This window comes from Triticum aestivum, chromosome 1B (assembly GCF_018294505.1).
Source record: "Triticum aestivum cultivar Chinese Spring chromosome 1B, IWGSC CS RefSeq v2.1, whole genome shotgun sequence".
Taxonomy (NCBI): Eukaryota; Viridiplantae; Streptophyta; class Magnoliopsida; order Poales; family Poaceae; genus Triticum; species Triticum aestivum.
The window spans coordinates 158,767,211-158,786,494 of NC_057795.1; positions in this window are offsets into that span (position 1 = coordinate 158,767,211).

Consider the following 19,284-nt stretch of genomic DNA (forward strand, 5'->3'; position numbering starts at 1 on the left):
AAACAACACACGAAAAACAGAATCTGTCAAAAACAGAACAGTCTGTAGCAATCTGTAACTAACGCAAACTTATGGAACTCTAAACATCCTACCAAAATAGGAAGTCCTGGAAAATTTGTTTATTGATCATCATAAAAAAGAATCAACGCAAAATCACATTTCTGTGATTTAACAAAACTAAATTCGTGCGTGCAAAGTTTCTGTTTTTCAGCAGAATCAAATCAACTATCATCATAGGTTATCCTATAGGTTCTACTTGGCACAAACACTAACTAAAAGATAAAAACACATCTAAACAGAAGGTAGATGCAAGATTTATTACTAAACAGGAAGAAAAACAAAAAACATAAAGAAAATTGGGTTGCCTCCCAACTAGCGCTATCGTTTAACGCCCCTAGCTAGGCATAAAAGCGAAGATAGATCTAAGAAGTGCCATCTTTGGCACTAAATTCATAAGTAGCCCGCATGATAGATTCATAAGGTAATTTGACTTTCTTTCTTGGAAAGTGCTCCATGCCTTTCTTTAATGGAAATTGGAATCTAATATTCCCTTCCTTCATATCAATAATCGCGCCAATCGTTCTAAGGAAAGGTCTACCAAGAATAATAGGGCAAGAAAGATTGCAATCTATATCAAGAACGATAAAATCCACGGGCACCAAATTTCTATTTGCAACAATGAGAACATCATTGATCCTTCCCATTGGCTTTTTAATGGTGGAATCCGCAAGGTGCAAATTTAAAGAGCAATCATCAAGATCATGGAAACCTAGAATATCACATAAAGTTTTCGGAATCATGGAAACACTGGCACCCAAATCACACAAAGAAAAACACTCATGATCTTTAATTCTAATCTTTATAGTAGGTTCCCACTCATCATTAAGTTTTCTAGGTATAGAAACTTCCAAATTAAGTTTTTCATCATAAGATTGCATCAAGGCATCAACAATATGTTTGGTAAAAGCTTTATTTTGACTATAAGCATGAGGAGAATTAACAACGGATTGCAACAAGGAAATACAACCTTCTAAAGAACAATTATCATAATCAAAATCCTTGAAATCCGAGATGGTGGGTTCAATACTATTTAAAGTTGTGACCTCTCCAATCCCATTTTTACCAAACTTAGCATCAAGATCTAAAAACTCCGAATTCTTGGGACGCCTTCTAGGTAAAGTTGACTCATCATCAGTCCCATAATTATCAAGATTCATATTGCAAAACATAGATCTAATAGGAGACGCATCAATAACTTTAAGATCCTCATCATTATTTTCATGGAAACTAGAAGAACACGCTTTTATAAAGCTATCTTTTTTAGCACGCAATCTAGCGGTTCTTTCCTTGCACTCATCAATGGAAATTCTCATTGCTTTGAGAGACTCATTGATATCATGCTTAGGAGGAAGAAGATCTAAGTTTAAGAGAATCAACATCAAGCGAAAGTCTATCAACGTTCCTAGCCAAATCATCAACTTTGAGCAATTTTTCTTCAAGCAAAGCATTAAAATTCTTTTGAGAAATCATAAATTCTTTCACACTATTCTCAAAATCAGAGGGCATCTTATTAAAATTACCATAAGAATTATTGTAGGAATTTCCATAATTATTAGAGGAATTACTAGGGAACGGTCTAGCATTAAAGTTTCCTCTATAAGCATTGTTTCCAAAACTATTCCTACCAACAAAATTCACATCCATAGATTCATTATTATTCTCAATCAAAGTAGACAAAGGCATATCATTGGGAGCAAGAGGAGTATTTTTAGTAGAAAATAATTTCATAAGTTCATCCATCTTTCCACTCAAAACATTGATTTCTTCTATAGCATGCACTTTTTTACTAGAAGTTCTTTCGGTGTGCCATTGAGAATAATTAGCCATAATATTATCAAGAAGTTTTGTAGCATCTCCTAACGTAATTTCCATAAACATGCCTCCCGCGTCCGAATCTAAGAGATTTCTAGAAGCAAAGTACAAACCGGCATAAAAATTTCGTATGATCATCCATAAATTCAAACCATGAGTAGGGCAATTGCGAAGCATCAATTTCATTCTTTCCCAAGATTGGGCAACATGCTCATGATCAAGTTGTTTAAAATTCATAATATCGTTCCTAAGAGTGATAATCTTAGCGGGAGGAAAATACTTAGAGATAAAAGCATCTTTGCACTTGTTCCAAGAATCAATACTATTTTTAGGCAAAGACGAAAACCAAACTTTAGCACGATCTCTAAGTGAAGACGGAAATAACTTCAATTTGACAATATTGTTATCCGCATCTTTATTCTTTTGCATATCACACAAATCAACAAAGTTGTTTAGATGAGTAGCGGCATCTTCACTAGGAAGGCCGGCGAATTGATCTTTCATAACAAGATTCAGCAAAGCAGTATTGATTTCACAAGACTCAACATCCTTAAGAGGAGCAATCGGAGTACTAAGGAAATCATTATTATTGGTATTCGAGAAATCACACAATTTGGTATTATCTTGCGCCATGGCAACAAATAATCCAACACACAAGCAAACAAAAAAAGGAAAGCGAAAAAAGAGAGAGAGATTCAGAAAGAGAGGGCGAATAAAACAGAGAGGGTGAAGTGGGGGAGAGGAAAACGAGAGGCAAATGGCAAATAATGTAAATGCGAGGGAGATGAGTTTGTGATGGGTACTTGGTATGTCTTGACTTGAGCGAAGACCTCCTCGGCAACAGCGCCAGAAATCCTTCTTGCTACGTCTTGAGCTTGCGTTGGTTTTCCTTGAAGAGGAAAGGGTGATGCAGCAATAGTAGCGTAAGTATTTCCCTCAGTTTTTGAGAACCAAGGTATCAATCTAGTAGGAGGATCCTCAAAAGTCCCACGCACCTACACAAACAAACAAAGAACTCGCAACCAACGCAATAAAGGGGTTGTCAGTCCCTTCACGGCCACTTGCGAAAGTGAGATCTAATAAAGATAGTAAGATAAGATAAATATATTTTTGGTATTTTATAATATAGATGCAAAAAGCAAAGATGCAAATAAAAGTAGATTGGAAGCAAATATGATAAGAGATACACCCGAGGGCCATAGGTTTCACTAGTGGCTTCTCTCAACATAGCATAAGTATTATGGTGGGTGTGCAAATTACTGCCGAGCAATTGATAGAAAAGCGAATAATTATGAGATTATCTAGGCATGATCATGTATATAGGCATCACGTCCGCAACAAGTAGACCGACTCCTGCCTGCATCTACTACTATTACTCCACACATCGACTGACTCCTGCCTGCATCTAGAGTATTAAGTTCATAAGAATAGAGTAACGCCTTAAGCAAGATGACATGATGTAGAGGGATAAACTCAAGCAATATGATATAAACCACATCTTGTTATCCTCAATGGAAACAATACAATACGTGCCTTGCTGCCCCTGCTGTCACTGGGAAAGTACATCGCAAGATTGAACCCAAAGCTAAGCACTTCTCCCATGGCAAGAAAGATCAATCTAGTAGGCCAAACCAAACTGATAATTCGAAGAGACTTGCAAAGATAACTCAATCATACATAAAAGAATTCAGAGAAGATTCAAATATTATTCATAGATAAACTTGATCATAGACCCACAATTCATCGTATCTCGACAAACACACCGCACAAAGAGTTTACATTGAATAGATCTCCACAAGAGAGGGGGAGAACATTGTATTGATATCCAAAAAGAGAGAAGAAGCCATCTAGCTAATAACTATGAACCCGTAGGTCTGTGGTAAACTACTCACAACACATCAATGGGGCTATGGTGTTGATGTAGAAGCCCTCCATGGTCGATTCCCCCTCCGACAGAGTGCCGGCGAAGGCTCCAAGATGAGATCTTGCGGATACAAAACATTACGGTAGTGGAAATTGTTTTTCGTTGGCTCCCTGGATGTTTTCGGGGTATGTAGGCTTATATAGGAGGAAGAAGTACGTCGGTGGACGCCCGAGGGGCCCACGAGACAGGGGGGTGCCCTATGGGGGGCGCCCTCCTATCTCGTGGAGTCCTCGGCTGCTTCTTGACTTGCACTCCAAGTCATCTGGATCACGTTCGTTCCGAAAATCACGCTCCCGACGGTTTCATTCCGTTTGGACTCTGTTTGATATTCCTTTCCTTCGAAATACTGAAATAGGCAAAAAACAGCAATACGGGCTGGGCCTCCGGTTAGTAGGTTAGTCTCAAAAATGATATAAATGTGTAAAATAAAGCCCATAAACATCCAAAAATAATAGCATGGCACAATCAAACATTATAGATACGTTGGAGACGTATTAGTTAGCCCTGCTGGGGAGTTGCAGCGCAAGCAGCTGAGCAAGATGATGAGACTGCGCTTGTTCAACACTTATATCTTCCTCACTCTAAAATATAAACAAGCAGACAGATGACATGTTTTGCACATAAAAGTATCAGTGCTGTCAATTCATCACATTTCTTACTGACAAATAAAGTGACACAGTTTAAAATTGCATTAACACAATATGGTATTGTTCAGGTCAAGACATGGCAGGAAATGACATTGTGAAGGAGTTGGCAGCTTCACGACACCACTGGATTACAGATCAAGAACTCATAAGTATCAATGGTTAGTGTGCTATCAATTTATCCCATTTCAGATTGGCAAATAAAGAGACGGTTTAAATAATAGTAGAATGATATGACATTGTTCATAGTTAAGACATTGCAGAATATGACATTGTGCTGCAGTGGGTAGGTTCACCACACCACTGGATTACGGATGAAGAACAGAAGCATACATGTAGTGCAAAAGAAGATGACTTGCTCTGTATAGTTTAATTTGCATGGTATGAAGAAGGAACTTGGTTGTACAACTGAAAACTTAAATTGAGAAGGACAACCTTTTGTTTATGAACTACATAATAAACTTTAAACATGCAATTTGATGCAAACACCAAAAATAAACAGCAGTTGCAGTCATGCCTAACCAAATATATACAACAAAGTTTGAAGGCTTGAGAAGGACAAACAGCAGTTGCAGTCATGCCTAACCAAATATATACAGCAGTTTGAAGGCTCTATAAAGGCCTTGTCCATGCTGATGGGGGGGGGGCAATTCAAGAAGTTTACCACAGAATCTTCTTCATAAGCATTGCCTTTATTCTACATTTTGTTAAGAGTAAATATAGATTTGATAATATATGAAAAAATGGAGAATATTTAAGATAAGATGAAGAGTGATGCTACATAACCAAGTAGCTATAAATGTAAGTGCAGCGATACAGGCAAAAGGTACATCCAAGAGCAATGCACAACTAAACTTCTTCAGTACCAACCTTATGGTAAGAGTAAATATAGATCTAATGTGTAGAAAATGGAGGGCAAAGGAAAATAAGCTGGAGAGTGATGGTACATGAGCAACTACCTATCATTATAAGTACACTGATAAAGGACAACATGTACTTACAAGAACAATGCAGAGCTAAAAAAATCATTGGCATTGGATATATTCTACACTAATGTAACCATTCATACAGATCAGATAATTTGGAGCGAACAATTGATAAGCAAGCTATCATGCATACTGCTGTCACATAATGAACCAGGTATGTATGCAAGTACAGTGATACAGGACAACAGGTACTAACAAGAGCAAAGCAGCGGGTAGCATATTTGCGATACCCTGTCATTCTTTTCAAACCGGAATTCTTCTTCAAGCAGATTTCCTGCAAAAAAGATCCGTAAGGCACATGCGGAAAAGTAGAAGTTCAAATTGTCATGTGATTTCATAGACAGTACCTCATCCTGGGAACGAGACCAGTGCATAACAAGGTTTTTCCATTCAATGTCTTCTAAATTTAGCATCAGAGACTTCACCGGAAATTCGTTTATAGACTTGCCATCAAAGTGTGATTTCCTTAGGTAACACTGATACTGCTGCAATGCTTCCTTGAAAAGCACAAGCAAGCTTTGCTCGTCATGTCTATCCAGATTGACCCTCGCCTAGTTACAACAATGTAATGTAAATCATTGATGTGTTCAATCAGCAGAAAACAGGAAAATAATAACCATGAATAATAGCACTTACATGTAAGTTGGACAGGAAGATGTGAAAATGGTGTTTGTCTTCACTATAATCTTCGCATGATGGGAATATATGCACGTAGTCCCTAACAACATTGAAAGCATTGTCTTTTAAACTGGGATAAATGGAATGGGGTTCCAATCTGCAGGAATTGGCTGTCTCTGCAGTTGGGATAGGTCTTTGGCCGGTGGACTTGCTGTACTTTTTACTGGAGTGGGATTTTTCTGTGGTATAGATGGTGCTATGGCAAATGAAATTTGTATACCTTTTGCTGGAGTGCAGGTCCTGTGTGGTGGGGCTAGTGGTGTGGCTAGTGAAGTATGGGTACAGTCTGCTGGAGTCGGTCCTACGTTTTGTGTCACTGGTTGTACAACCAATATAAGTGGGGTGCTGTATGATTTCTCTGGCACCACCATGTTTTTCAAGGACTTTGCTGGTGCTCCTTTAGGTTTGGCAATCACCCTCTTCCTTTTTGATGTCTGATGCACAAGAACAACATTTGAGTGGAAAAACATGGTATGATGACAGATGGAATATGTATTGATAATGGATGGGCATGGCATCTCGACATATATGATGAGTAAACTAAGTAGATGGCGGTGCAACAAAGTAGAAGAAATGAAAGACAACATATGCAAGATACCCGCAATCAATAAAACCTTGCCAAATTAGAACAGGCACCTTGATGGGTGAACAGGATAGGCCATCTGCCTTTGACTCCTCAAGGTTAGAATAGTCATTAGGATCATATTCTGACCAAGAATCAACAGGTGGGAGCGTATGAGTTTCATTGCATCCAGAATGGCACTCAATGCCTTGGTGCCAATTTTGTAAGTCATTGCAGTGTTTATCTTCAACAGTGGACTGCTGCTAGTGCGACACAAAGCAACTACATAGATCATAGTGTAGATATAACGGGGAAAACCGTAAGCATCAGAGTAAAATCAGCAAAGTGGAACTTGCTGGAATATATGTGCTAGTACTGCCGGTACAGCTAGAAAGGCTTCGGATACCAGTTCTCTTCAACTTAAGGTGCGGCACTGTTAATATCAGTGTAACTCTCAAAGGCGACACAGCTCCCCGCATTTCCTTGCTATTCTTATAGGATTCAAGTGGGCAGGTCACTACAAATCCTATTCCTAGGTTTACAAAATCCTACAAATCAAAGAGGCTCAAAGTGTCCACCACAACCGACCGTATAGACCTCTACACTGCAAATGTCCCTGCTCATCTTCAGTACAAGGAACATATTGTACTACTATCATACTCCCCCATTCCAAAATATAAGTCTTGGTAGAGATTTCCACTATGGATCACATACAGATGTATCCAGATACATTTTAGAGTGTATATTCACTCATTTTGCTCCATATGTAGTCCATGGTGGAATCTATACAAAGACTTGTATTTAGGAACGGAGAGAGTACATATTAAAGAAGAATGGAAGAGGAACATGGTAAAGAAGAGCAAGCAGATGTTGGATAATAAAATGTTGGTTGCGCAGTGCCCACACATGATGAACCAAAGCGTATTAAAAATGCAACTCCAAGCTGTCTCTCGACCATTTCAGGCGGTTGGATGAAGATCCTACATCTCCTAACCCTTCTTCTTCCTCGTCTCTGATTCTTCCCATACAGAACACCGCACGGGCCGCCGGCCGGACCACCGGCCCCATCGCTTGTGTTCCTTCGCCACCCCCACCCCCCACACCGCCCCAACCCCCACCCGCGTTGAGTTTTCTTCGTTCGGCGAGGCCCCACAACCACTCGAGCCCCTTCATTCGCACCAGCGAACTCCGGCGAGCTCTAAAAAATCGACTAACCCAATTTTGAAATTTAGTCTACTGTGATTTAACTAGTGTGGAATATAAAAGAGGGAAACCATAAGCATTGGGAGTATAGTGTTGAGCGTGCCATGGCGGATCTGAAGGTGGAAACCAGACAAAGGCAACTTCACAAGACAAGAAATCAGAGTAAAGCAGTGGCGATCTTTTTCTTGCTGCGATAAATAAGTTGAGCAGATACGAAAAAGTACTGCCTCTGGTGCGGCGCCGTGTATGCATCTGCTGAGAATTTGACGGTGCTGCGGTAGCGATGGCTATCGGTGGCGTGGAAGCAGATCTAGGAGGGTACATAGTGGCGGCGGGGCGCGGTGGACGAGACGGTCGTAGGAGCGGCGCCGACAAGGTGGACGGCGGCAGGGATGAAGCGAGAGGACGGGATGCAAGGATCCTGGTCCAAAGCCGTGGACGAGAGAGGCCGATCTCTTGTAATGGACGGTGGCGTCGGGGTATCAGCTCCGACATGGTGGAGGAGGACGCCGGTGGATGGGGTGGCGGACGACAGCGGACGGAGGAGGGTGGGGTGGAGAGGGTGTTTTGGCGCCCACGGAGTATGAATGGGGAAAAGGGAGGTAGAGAGGAAGGGGGGAACCATGTATTTAGGGCGCGCTTGTCTGAAATGCAAGGAAATTTACAAACTTAGCCCCCGTTTCAAATTTCTACTACATCACAACAATATTAGTCCATTGGGGATAGGACGGTAATCTCGCATACACCGAATATTTTCCGACGAGAGTTTGTTTTTGGCGCCCACCATGTATGAATATGAATCGGGGAGGGAGTCGATTTCGGCCGAGGACACACTGTGTTTTGGCGCCCACCGTGTATGAATCTGGGTGAGAGGCTGTTACGTCACGTTTGGGTGAAATTACAAACCTACCCCTATCGAACCTATAGAAATCCAGCACATAGGCTTTGCGTGGCAGGGATAGGCAGTAGTAATTTCCATCTCGCAGATTTTGGTTTCGGGCGGTTACTGTGACTTTCCCCGCTTCGTTCCAATTTTGCAGAGTGCATGTTTACCGTGCCAACTCAATTCGAATCCTGTTTGTATTCTATTTTTTCGGGCGGGATCCATTTTCAATTGGAATTACATTCTATATACATCATTTATATATATATATATATATATATATATATATATATATTCAAAAGCACAACAAAGAATTCTGCTCCTTTATATGTATAATATGATTTACAAATACAATGATCTCAAAATCTTAAGGTTGAATTCGAATTTTTTTTAACCAAATTATGTTCTACTAAAATGTATGGATCAGTAATATCTACATATTAAATAACATAGATGTGCGTGAATTCATATGAGTATGCATGTTTGATAGATCAATTTTGGTTCGAGTATGGATTACATGTATCATCATCTCGAATTCAAATATTTTAATCCCTTTTTTGTTCACTCCTTTCACGCCCATCTCTCTCGCATGCATGCTCCTTCAGGTAGCTATCACTCTCTTTTCTCTAGCTCACCCGCACGCTCACTTCATGTTTCTCCTATCCTCGCAAACATGGTCTCTCGACGTCTCCCTTGAGAAGTGTCACACTCTCCCTATCATTATACATTACACGGTTTTCATTATCTCTCACGTCTCTACTGTTCTCTGGTATCACTCGGTACCTAAGCTTTCTTTTTCACCGCCACACACATAGTCTCCACTCGTCTTTCACTTTATCTTTCTCTCTATGGGATTCTCTCACACACCCTATATGTCTCTACATATGACTCATACCACTAAAATTACTCCCTCTCTCTCTCTCTCTCTCTCTCTCTCTCCTGTAGACACAACATTTGTTGCGGTCTCCTTTTCGTCTCCATCCCAGACTGACATTATTCATTTGTTTACCAATCAAACACCCCCCCATTTCTCTCTCTCTCACACACACACACAACTCCTGCTTCCACTCCCCTTCCCGACTACCGTCTCTCTCTCTCACACACAAAACTCTCGCTTTCGCACCCCGACTCGTATTTCTCTCACAAACATTTATCGACTAGCTAGCCTGTAGATTTTTCTCCCGCTCACTCGTGCTTCCACTATCGCATACATGTCTTTCTCCCGCTCCTTGTATCTATGTAGATTTTTCTTCCCTTCTTGAGACACGCCCTCTCGATCGTGCACACACACACTATCGCCTCATTTTAAGCTGATACCTATCGCACACACACTCCTTGTGTCTTTGTCACACATGCACTCCGTCCTCCTCCACTCTCCCTCTCTCTCACACACACATGGGCTTTTTGCAACAACTAGCAAGATGCCCATGCGTTGCACGGAACATCAAGATGCATTTGTATGAGTAGTTTATCTTGTGGGGTAAAAGGATGAACGAGGGAAGACCATATTTGCAAATGTGGAGAGGGGTGTGGGTATCTTTTTGCAAAATTGCCATAGTTTCCTTCCTATCCATCAGATATAGATCGGACGGCCTATATTGCAGGATGGTAGGCACACGATCATCACCGACAATGCTTTTTATAAGAGTAGGGATAAAAATAGAGTTGGTGATGATGGTGGGCCTGCCATCCTGCAATGTAGGTTGTCCGATTTATATCTGACAGATAGGTAGGAAAATATGGCAATTTACCCACACTCTTCACCACATTTGCAGATAAGGCCTTCCCTCGTTCATCCTTTTCTCCCACAAGATGATGTTCCATGCAACGCACGGGCATCTTGCTAGTAAGAGTAGAAATTAGACATATACCACTTCTCGAATCTTGAAACCAACAACATTCCTCCCTTATCTCATCAAAACCGCCAAAGGAATATATTTTGAGTGAAACATAACATATTTTTAGTGATATACGTATTTCAAAACTAGACTTTTTTTCTATCAAATCGGTGAATATGTATTAATCTACTTTGATCGTGTGGCAACTCATTGGCACATTGCTAGTAGTTATTATAATTTTTTGGACACCAGACAAACGGTGGAGTACATATACAAAGAGAAGAGGCGCACGCACGCAGTCGGCCTCTCATTGTCTCGCACACATGAGTGTTACATAAAGGGGATGTTAACAAATAAACCCTAAAACCCTAGGTGCATGATTGCTGCATTCGCGGGTACCGGGTACGTGGTGGAGCACCTTTGTAGGAATAGTCAGCTCGCGTGATAATTTGATCCATAGGAGTTGATGGTCGGGACCACAGATGAACGACTTGGAGCGCGGTGGCTCGCCAGTTGCCACAGATCAAGTAGCCATGTTTAAAATATCGTTTTTTAGCGGGGTTAAGAGTTCCGATTTTTAATGGCGCGTTATAAGTAGTAAGTAGTTTTTAGAACGATTGGTATGGAGCGAAAATGGAATTCATAGTACAACGTACCTCCTTGGCATATGGTTGTATGGGTTTATGTTGCGAGATGTTGAACCTGGTAGTTCTAGGGCAAATACTATGGTTTAGATTTAGATGCTGGTTTTCAGTAATGAAAATCGGAAGGGGAAACCCTTCTTTGATCAAAAAAACTACTACCTCTGTTCTGGTTTACTAGTCCCCATCGTACTTTGGGTCAAAGTTTGTCCATGAATTTTACTTGTAAAATGTGAATGGAAAACGAGATTTTGTTATACCCAAACAAAAAAGGACTGGAGGGAGTGATTGCTCTGACATGGACGCGACCTCTCATAGCGCAGGCATTGAACTGGCGCGCCGGTCAAGAGGGCCGCACTCGCTGCAGGCCCGTCTGAGCATGCCTCCTCGCCGCGTGCAACCAGCTTAAGACTGTCCTTTCGCGTGCCGGCAGGCATTTTAGAACACAAAAAATGACTAAAATATAATTAATTTACGCATGGTCTTGACTTGTTGTGCTTGCACTGGTAGCAGGAACTAGTAGAGGTTTTTCTTTATTTATAACTCTCCTCACATTTTTTTTGGCTTTGAAGTGAATCATGGTTGTGGACATTATGTATGAATGTGCAGATATCTGTGAACATGAGTTTGATGTGGAAGTTGAACTTGGAATGTTGGGCTTGCACGTGAACTATACCATGTCCAATGCTTCATCTCTTATTGTTTGGAAAGTAATTGCTGTTATTACACGACCCAAAAAAATATTTTGTGCCACATCAGTAGATGCACGGACATCACAACAAGGTATGCTGACTGGATAAACATTTGAACCTAGCTATTATGAAGGAAATTTTGTATTGACAATAGTTTTAGATAGCAGGAGACGCCTAGCCTGCTCTGCCTCTGCTAGCTTATTTATGGCTTCTTCCATCTCTTCTTTGGCTTGGGTGAAGAGAGCATCTGATTGCTCTTTTCGCTTCTTCAAGAACTCAGCTACATTCTCAAGGGCTGTTGCACGCTTTCTTTCAGCCTTTACTAATGCCCCGAGGACACGAACAGCTGACGACTCCACCTAGCTTGTGTGTAATGCAACATCATATGGGAATTTGCACCTTGTGTCTAATCCAACATCATTAGGGAACTGGCACCTTCGTGTAATCCAGCCTCATTTTGGAAACATGATCTCGAGGTTGACCATACTTCCCTCCTCGCAGGAACTGCATCCTGACATGAAGTTACTTATTTTTTAGATCAATACTCAGAGCAACCTAGATCCATTTAGTAGAAGCCAGATAAACAAAACTCAGAGAAGTGAATTCAAAAGGAAAAAAATATAAAAACATACTACAAGGTGAGAACACCCACTTCCTACATCAAGCTAAAAACGAAAGCATTAAGACGATTAAGACTCTTCTTATTACACATCGAAGAACACCATGCTTAAGAGAAACAAAAACTACAACATATACACATCGAAGAACACGAGGCTAAACGAAAGTAATTGAAAGGGTGTTACTTACCAAAGCTCGTTTTACAGGTTCGGTGCAACTCCTCTTTAACTTGCCATGCTCCTTGAAGATGTCCCCAATATCCCGTGTTTGGTCTTCATTGGTCCTCTGCATGTTCGCACTCGTGGTTTTAAAATCTCAACATGGCAAGAAAAATATACTACTAGTAATACTCGCGCATCTTGTGGGCAACATTAAAGCACTCGTCTGCCATGTTAGAGCATCTCCAACAGAATCGCAACGCGCGGTGCTTTAAAAAGTGTCTACAGTGCTAAGATCGAGAAGTAGAGACTAGACAGTAGAGGATAGTTCTCAGCATAGATAGATAAAAAAAGATAATTCAACTACTCCTCGTCGTCCGAATCCTCCTCGGTGATGTACTCCTCCTCGTCGGATTCCCAGGGTGACGCTGCTCCTAGCCTCATGTTGAATTGAGCGTTCTCTTTTCGCCTACACTTGTCCTCGCGATAGGCGGCAAGCTCCGCCCTCCTCTTATCCCTCTCCACCCTCCTTTGCACGTAGAACTCATGCTCGTTAATGATGTCCCACGGGAAGTGTTGGCGCCACAGCTCCATGGCTTCCTCGTCCATCTCGCGATGCCGAGACGGTGCTCCCGCCTCCGGTTGTCGCGACGATCCTCATCGGTGCTAAGCCGCGGCAGAGGCGCGACCTCCTGCGCCCGCTCCTACGTCGGCACATTGGGGAAGTTAAATGTTCTATGAGGCCACCGGAGGCGCCACGCCACCGTGTTGTATGCACGGGCGGCCTCGTTGGCGGTGTCGAAATTGCCGAGGCCGAGGCGCATCCCGCAGAACCGGATCTCGGTGGAGAAGCTGCCGGAGGGGCGCGCGTGGACGCCGTGGTATCCCCAAGTTTCCAGGTGACGTGGCGGCATGGTGGCACATCAGTGGCGAGGCGAGAAAGAGCGGGGAGAGAGCGGTGGCAAGGCACAGAGCGGTGGGAGGGTGTTGGATTTTATAAAGCGCGCCGGACACCGGGCGCCAAAACTAGCGCACGCCCGGCCGCTTTTTCCTGCGCGCACGCGATCCTTTCCCATCGTCTCCGCTATCTCTACTCTCTTTTCTACTGTTATATTTATTTTATATTTAATATTTAATATTTATCTCTACTTCTCAACTGTCTACTTTTTTTTCTCTATACTTTTTTATCTTATAAAAAAAACAGAGTTGGTGATGATGGTGTGCCTGCCATCCTGCAATATAGGCCGTCTGATTTATATCTGACAGATAGGAAGGATACCCATACCCCTCTCCAGATTTGCAAATAAGGCCTTCCCTCGTTCATCCTTTTCTCCCACAAGATAAACTACTCATACAAATGCATCTTGATGCGTGCAATGCATGGGCATCTTGCTAGTTCTAAAAAACTTTCCATCATTTGCCACACTGCTGGTTGCAGATGAAAATCCTACCCATGCACAGCGCGATACAGGAGCGACACACAATTACAAGCTGATATTCTGTTGGACAATGGAGGCTATAACCAATTACTTTTACGGGAACAATAGCACCCAGGAAATTTGAAGGGTAGGTATGAACAAAATTGGAACTACACATGTACTGCTAAGTGATTCAATACACACATTACCAATCGAGGAGGAGAATGATGGTCGCGGCGGCCTCTGTGAGTCATGGTCGGCAATGGGAGTCAGTTCATTGTCCACGACGGTGGTACTTCTGTGCTTGGCGTCGGCTTCTAGGAAGCAGATCTGAGACCGTGGAAGACAATGCCGGGGAAGAGGCTCCGCGTACGACGACGGCGGTGGACCAGCTCCAGTGCGGCGTACGAGGTCGTCGATGAGGTAGATGCGTTGCGGTGGATGAGTGCGCCGATGTAAAGGGGAGGAGCACGAAGGCTGCGGTGCCGTGGAGAAGTCTATTTTGCGGTGGGGATAGAAAATGGGGAGTATTCAGGTGTACTACTCTAGGTGCTGGGGTGGGGTTGGCTGGGTAGGGTGAACCTGAAGTTACGAAAACAGCCCCCTACCAAGCGACATCCGTAGGCCTGTTCTGAAGGCTATGATGGTAACTGATACGTCCATTTTGCATCATGCTTTTATATCAATATTTATTGCATTATGGGTTGTTATTACACATTTTATCTCAATACTTATGGCTATTCTCTCTTATTTTACAGGGTTTACCATGAAGAGGGGGAATGCCGGCAGGTGGAATTCTGGCTGGAAAAGGAGCAAACGTTGGAAAGCTATTCTGCACAGCTCCAAAAGTCATGTAACTCCACGAAACAACTTTTTGTAATTAATAAGAATTCTTGAGCGAAAGAAATAGGCTAGGGGGCCCACACCCAGTCCTGGAGACAGGGAGGCGCCCCCCCCCTATAGGGCGCGCCCCTATCTCCTGGGCCCCCTGGTGGGACTCTGGCGTCCATCTTCTGCTATATCATCACTTTTACCCTGGAAAAAAAATGGGCAAGCTTATGGGACAAAAGTCCGCCGCCATGATGCGGAACCTTGGCGGAATCAATCAAGGGCTATTCTGCCGGGGACACTTCCCTCAGGGAGGGGGAAATCATCACCAACGTCATCACCAACGATCCTCTCATCGGGAGGGGGTCAATCTCCATCAACACTTCACCAGCACCATCACCTCTCAAAACCATAGTTCATCTCTTGTATCCAATCTTGTATCAAAACCAGAAATTGGTACCTGTGGGTTGCTAGTAGTGTTGATTACTCCTTGTAGTTGATGCTAATTGGTTTACTTGGTGGAAGATCATATGTTCAGATCATTTATGCATATTATTACTCCTCTGATTATGAACATGAAGATGCTTTGTCAGTAGTTACGTTTGTTCCTGAGGACATAGGAGAAGTCTTGCTATTAGTAGTCATGTGAATTTGGTATTCGTTAGATATTTTGATGAGATGTATGTTGTCTTTTCCTCTAGTGGTGTTATGTGAATGTCGACTACATGACACTTCACCATTATTTGGGCCTAGAGGAAGGCATGGGGAAGTAATATGTAGATGATGGGTTGCTAGAGTGACAGAAGCTTAAACCCTAGTTTATCCATTGCTTCGCTAGGGGCTGATATGGATCCATATGTTTAATGATGTGGTTAGGTTTACCTTAATACTTCTTTTGTAGTTGCGGATGCTTGCAATAGGGGTTAATCATAAGTGGGATGCTTGTCCAAGTTAGGGCAGTACCCAAGTACTGGTCCACCCACATATCAAATTATCAAAGTACGGAACGCGAATCATATGAACATGATGAAAACAAGCTTGACGATAATTCCCAGTGTGTCCTCGGGAGCTCCTTCATCATTATTAGAAATTGTCCAGGCCTATCCTTTGCTACATAAAGGATTGGGCCACCTTGCTGCACTTTGTTTACTTTATTTACTTGTTACTCGTTACTATTTATTTTATCACAAAACTATCTATTACCTACAATTTCAGTGCTTGCACAGAAAACCTTACTGAAAACTGCTTATCATTTCCTTTTGCTCCTCGTTGGGTTCGACACTCTTACTTATCGAAAGGACTATGATAGATCCCCTACACTGGTGGGTCATCAAGACTCTTTTCTAGCACCGTTGCCGGGGAGTGTAGCGCTTTTGGTGAGTGGAACTTGGTAAGGAAACATTTATATAGTGTGCTGAAATTTTCTGTTACTTGTCATTATGGAAACTAATCCTTTGAGGGGCTTGTTTGGGGTATCTTCACCCCAACCAGAAGAGCAAAGAGTTGCTCCTCAACCTACTGAACTTTATGAAAATATTTACTTTGAGATTCCTTCGGGTATGATAGAGAAGTTGCTAGCTAATCCATTTGCAGGAGATGGAACATTGCATCCCGATTTACACCTTATCTTTGTGGATGAAGTTTGTGGATTATTTAAGCTTGCACATATTCCCGATGATGTTGTCAAAATGAAGGTCTTACCTTTATCTTTGAAGGGAGATGCATTGACATGGTATAGTCTATGTGATGATACGAGATATTGGAATTATAAGTGATTGAAGTTGGAATTTCACCAGAAGTTCTATCCTATGCATCTTGTTCATCGTGATCGTAATTACATATAGAATTTCTGGCCTCGCGAAGGAGAAAGCATCGCTCAAGGTTTGGTGAGGCTTAAGTCAATGTTATATTCATGCCCCAATCATGAGCTCTCTCGGGAAATGATTATTCAGAATTTTTATGCTCGGCTTTCTCTTGATAATCGCAACGTGCTCGATGCTTCCTGTGCTGGTTCTTATATGCTGAAGACTATTGATTTCAAATGGGACTTATTGGAAAGAATTAAATGCAACTCTCAAGATTGGGGTTCCCGACGATGGTAAGGAGTCAGGTATGACACATAAGTTCGATTGTGTTAAATCTTTTATGGATACCGATGCTTTCCGTAGATTTAGCTCTAAGTATGGACTTGACACTGAGATAGTAGCTACTTTTTGTGAATCTTTTGCTACTCACGTTGATCTCCCTAAAGAGAAGTGGTTTAAATATAATCCTCCTGTTGAAGTGAAAGTAGTTGCACCTATTACAGTCGAAGAAAAGACTATTACCTATAGTGATCCTATTGTTCCTACTGCTTATGTTGAAAAACCTCCTTTTCCTGTTAGGATAAAGGATCATGCTAAAGCTTCGACTGTTGTTCGTAAGAGTAATAGTAGGACTTATACACCTCCTAAGCAAATTAATGTTGAACCTAGTATTGCTATGGTTAAAGATCTCTTGGATGAGGCCTTAGATGGGCATGTTATTTATTTTCTTGGGTGAGACTGCTAATATTGCTAGACCTGATACTAAGACACGTAGACCCATCGTAGGCATGCCTATTATTTCTGTTAAAATAGGAGATCATTGTTATCATGGCTTATGTGATATGGGTGCTAGTGCTAGTGTGATACCTTATGATCTATATAAAGAAATTATGCACGACATTGCACCCGTGGAATTAGAAGACATTGATGTTACTATTAAGCTTGCTAATAGGGATACCATTAAACCTATTGGGATTGTTAGAGATGTTGAAGTTTTGTGTGGGAAGGTTAAATACCCTGCTGATTTTCTTGTTCTCGGTTCCACACAAGATGATTTTTGTCCCATTATTTTCGGTAGACCCTTCTTGAATACTGCTAGTGCTAAGATTAATTGTGAAAAGAATATTGTCACTGTTGGCATAGATGGTATGTCTCATGAGTTTAATTTCGCTAAGTTTAGGAGACAACCTCGTTAAAGGGAACCACCTAGTAAGGACGAAATTATTGGTCTTGATTCCATTGCTATTCTTAGAACAATATTTGCTAGACCATGAAAACGATATGTTTATGAAGGAAAGGGAAGAAATAGATGAAGTGTTCCTTAAACAGGAACCTATGTTGAAACATAACCTTCCCGTTGAAATTCTTGGGGATCCCCCTCCACCCAAGGGTGATCCCGTGTTTGAACTCAAACCATTACTTGATAATCTTAAGTATGCTTATATTGATGAAAAATAAATATATCCTGTTATTATTAGTGCTAACCTTTTAGAGAAAGAAGAAGAAAGATTATTGAAAACTCTGAAGAAGCACCGAGCAGCTATTGGATATGCTCTGGATGATCTTAAGGGCGTTAGTCCCACATTATGTCAACACAAAATTACATTGGAGGATGATGCCAAACCAGTTAGAGATCCTCAAAGATGATTAAATCCCAAGATGAAGGAAGTGGTAAGAAAGGAGATACTAAAGCTCCATGAGGCAGGTATTATTTATCCCGTTGCTGATAATGAATGGGTAAGCCTTGTCCATTGTGTCCCTAAAAAGGGAGGCATTACCGTTGTTCCTAATGATAAAGATGAATTGATCCCGCAAAGAATTATTATAGGTTATAGGATGGTAATTGATTTCCGTAAGTTAAATAAAGCTACTAAGAAAGATCATTCCCCTCTACCTTTTATTGATCAAATGCTAGAAAGACTATCCAAACACACACATTTTTGCTTTCTAGATGGTTATTTTGGTTTCTCTCAGATACCTGTGTCAGCGAAGGATCAATCTAAAACTACTTTTACTTGCCCTTTTGGTACTTTTGCTTATAGATGTATGCCTTTTGGTTTATGTAATGCACCTGCTACCTTTCAAAGATGCATGATGGCTATATTCTCTGATTTTTTGTGAAAAGATTTGTGAGGTATTCATGGTTGACTTTTCTGTTTATGGATCCTCTTTTGATGACTATTTGAGCAACCTTGATCGAGTTTTGCAGATATGCGAAGACACTAGTCTCGTCCTGAATTGGGAAAAGTGTCACTTTATGGTTAATGAAGTCATTGTCTTGGGGCACAAGATCTCCAAGAGGGGTATTGAAGTTGATAAAGCCAAAGTTGATGCTATTGAAAAGATGCCATGTCCCAAGGACATAAAAGGTATAAGAAGTTTCCTTGGTCACACAGGTTTTTATAGGAGGTTCATTAAGGACTTTTCTAAAATCTCTAGGCCTCTAACTAATTTATTGCAAAAAGATATTCCTTTTGTCTTTGATGATGATTGTGTAGAAGCATTTGAAGTAATTAAGAAAGCTTTGATCACTG